General features: G+C 32.5%; 1 protein-coding gene across 1 annotated transcript in view; it reads right to left on the bottom strand.

The window, feature by feature from the left end:
• Positions 1 to 3,507, bottom strand: part of mr (anaphase promoting complex subunit morula) — a 122,087-nt gene that overhangs the window by 72,003 nt on the left and 46,577 nt on the right. The gene's annotated exons all lie outside the window — the stretch shown is intronic.

The following is a 3,507-nucleotide window of genomic DNA, read 5'->3' as shown; positions in this document are numbered from 1 at the left end:
TTTAAAACCTAAATTTAACGATGGGTCAGCTAGGTTTACGTAAACCTAGCTGACCCACACATTTTTGCGAATTTCTCGGAAACCAATGGAGCTACTAAATTAGTTTTAGTGGCGTCGAAGAACACCTAAAAGACACCTAATTCCTGAAGATATGTATTTCGAAAATTAAAAAAAAAAATTAAGATTGTTCAGCTAGGTTAACAGCGCTAAGTTAGCTGAAAAACACATTTTTGCGAATATCTCAGCAACCAATGGAGCTACTAAATTAGTTATAGTGCGGTTGAAGAACACCTAAAAGACACCTAATTCCTGCATATATGTATTTCGAAAAAAAAAATAAAATTAAGATTGTTCAGCTAGGTTTACGTAACCCACACATTTTTGTGAATTTCTCGGAAANCATTTTTGCGAAGTTTTCGGAAACCAATGGAGCTATTCAATTAGTTTTAGTGGCGTTGAAGAACACCTAAAAGACACCTAATTCCTGCAGATATGTATTTCGAAAATTAAAAAAAAAATTTAAGATTGTTCAGCTAGGTTATCAGCGCTAAGATAGCTGAAAACACACATTTTTGCGAATTTCTCGGAAACCAATGGAAATAAATTGGTTTTAGTGGCGTTGAAGAACATCTAAAAGACACCTAATTCCTGCAGATATGTATTTCGAAAATTAAAAAAAAAATTTAAGATTGTTCAGCTAGGTTATCAGCGCTAAGATAGCTGAAAACACACATTTTTGCGAATTTCTCGGAAACCAATGGAAATAAATTGGTTTTAGTGGCGTTGAAGAACATCTAAAAGACACCTAATTCCAGCATATATTTGGAGAATTTAAAACCTAAATTTAACGATGGGTCAGCTAGGTTTACGTAAACATTTTTGCGAATATCTCAGCAACCAATGGAGCTACTAAATTAGTTTTAGTGCGGTTGAAGAACACCTAAAATACACCTAATTCCTGCATATATGTATTTCGAAAAAAAAAAATAAAAATTAAGATTGTTCAGCTAGGTTTACGTAACCCACACATTTTTGCGAATTTCTCGGAAACCAATGGAGCGACTAAATTAGTTTTAGTGCGGTTGAAGAACCCCTAAAATACACCTAATTCCTGCATATATGTATTTCGAAAAAAAAAAATAAAAATTAAGATTGTTCAGCTAGGTTAACAGCGCTAAGTTAGCTGAAAAACACATTTTTGCGAATATCTCAGCAACCAATGGAGCTACTAAATTAGTTATAGTGCGGTTGAAGAACACCTAAAAGACACCTAATTCCTGCATATATGTATTTCGAAAAAAAAAATAAAATTAAGATTGTTCAGCTAGGTTTACGTAACCCACACATTTTTGTGAATTTCTCGGAAACCAAAGGAACACCTAAATTAATTTTGGAGGCCCTAATTAACACCTAAAAGACACCTAAATCCTAGCTAATTTTTATTGATTTTTGGCGACTTGGGTCAGCTAGGTTTATGGACGTGTAAATTAGCCTTAGGACAATCTTGACCATCTTATATGTTGAAATTTTAAGCCCGTTTCTTTAGTTTTAAAAGGACGTTAAGATAAAGTCCCTACGATGAGCAGAACCCGGGATATAACACTTTGAAGAAGTGCATGACTAGTCAGAATCACGAAAAAATGCAAACTTTGACAGATCATATCTTCGAAGAAAAAAAAATCCTCGAAACGTGTTAGGTTATTTCATGTATAGAACCCATACAAAAAATTCAAGCCAATCGAAAATGTGACACCAAATTTGATGTCCGATATGAAAAGCAATGTCTCATTTTCTGTTTTCAATTGAATATACATACATAAGTATGTACTTATCCAGACGTTCTACATTAGTTTCTCTGTATTCGTTTTATCCATGCGTTCTCCCTTCGTTTGAAGATAATGCTGCGGGTAAGAGCTTACGGCCAATGACATGCCCATGTTAAAATAATGCTAATGAAGCGAAAGGGTGAGCGATTCCCATCGCCTAATTCGATTCCATTTTAATATCTATAGTAATCATGTTTTTGCAGGGTATGATTATGCGCCATAGCTATATCGATAGTAGTAAATTTAACTATAAAATAGACGTGTTTTATTTGACCAGAAATTTAAGCTTTTAGCTTATTTTATGGAAGACTTAGCCAACATAATTNTATGTGACCTTGCGTGAAAGTAATACGACTTGCCTTTTTTCCGTATTGGATTTTTTATGAATTTAAAAAATAAAAAAATTTAATATTTTAGGCAAAAAATATTTTTTTTCTTCATACATTTATTTTTACCGGCAAAACTGTTGATTATATAGAAAAACGTTATATGAACAGATTAAAGGAATTGTAATTTTTAATTTTTTTTAAGTTGTTTGAGCAAAATCGGACTAGTGGTTCTCGAGTTATGTCAAAAAAAAAGACCACCAAAGGTGACAATTTCCCCTATATGATAGTTACTAACTTCAAATCGATATATCTCGATTCCTAGACGTGACCCAGCGAAACGCCGGGACACGTATAACTTCTTTTTTACCGATATAACTTTCCCCGGTAGTTTGAAACCTTCCCGATCACTGACCCCTACCATTTGCCTCACAGTGTAATTATTATTTGATTTTTATTTTTGGGATTACAAATAATGATTATTTTATGATTTTTATTTTTTCGCGCAGAGATTATCATTAATTTTCAGTTTTATTTTTCCACTTAAAAATAATGATAATTTATAAAATTGAAAACGCCATAAAGACGCAACCTACTGAAATTTTTACCTGAAAAGTTTGGGGCTTATTCCTTTTATAAGGGTGCGGCTACTCTCAAAAGGATACGTCGGTAATCACGCTGGTATAGTTTTTGAGTTGCTTAACAATCATTATACTTAGTGATTCCATAAACAAAGGCCAAGATCCTGAAGGACAATTGAGAAAGGCAATGCAGTTGCAGAAAAAGAGGCATTAAAAAAAGTGTCAAAATAATTACCACTTTCTCACAAAATTTATTTAAAAATGCAAGCCAGAGGCGCTGCCTTTTTTTTAAGAAAAGACAAATTAATTTTTTTTATGCAATCCACAACAGCTACCTTAATACAATCAGTCAATAAAGTTTAGGTATTTTAGTTTTCGGTAATTTTTTGTAAAAATATGGTCAATTCTACAACAAAATCCCCAAAAATCAGAGTACCCAACCTTGTACAAAATTTAAGAAAAATCTGCAAAATTTCATTAAAATAATTCACTTTCTATTTACGCTCTCTAGAAAATAGTTGAGTTTGCAGTGTTTTAGCCTATTTAATTTTAGTATAATGAAGTGCAAGTATGAGGACGCTAGGACTTACCAAACAACAAAAAAAATATTGCTAAATATTAATGGTAAGTCCTAGCTACCTCAAACTTGCACTTTGTTATACTAAAATTGAATGGGCTAATAACTGAGTACTTAACTTTTTTCTAAAGAGTGTAAACTGCAATACGTGGATGGAAATTCGCAGTTTTCTTTAATTTTGCATAAGGTTTGGAACT

Source organism: Rhagoletis zephyria, unplaced genomic scaffold, assembly GCF_001687245.7.
Source record: "Rhagoletis zephyria isolate East Lansing unplaced genomic scaffold, Rhagoletis_zephyria_1.1 Rzeph_scaffold_00373, whole genome shotgun sequence".
Classification (NCBI taxonomy): Eukaryota; Metazoa; Arthropoda; class Insecta; order Diptera; family Tephritidae; genus Rhagoletis; species Rhagoletis zephyria.
The sequence above is the reverse complement of the archived record's forward strand: the minus strand, read 5'-3'. Positions and strand labels throughout refer to the sequence as shown.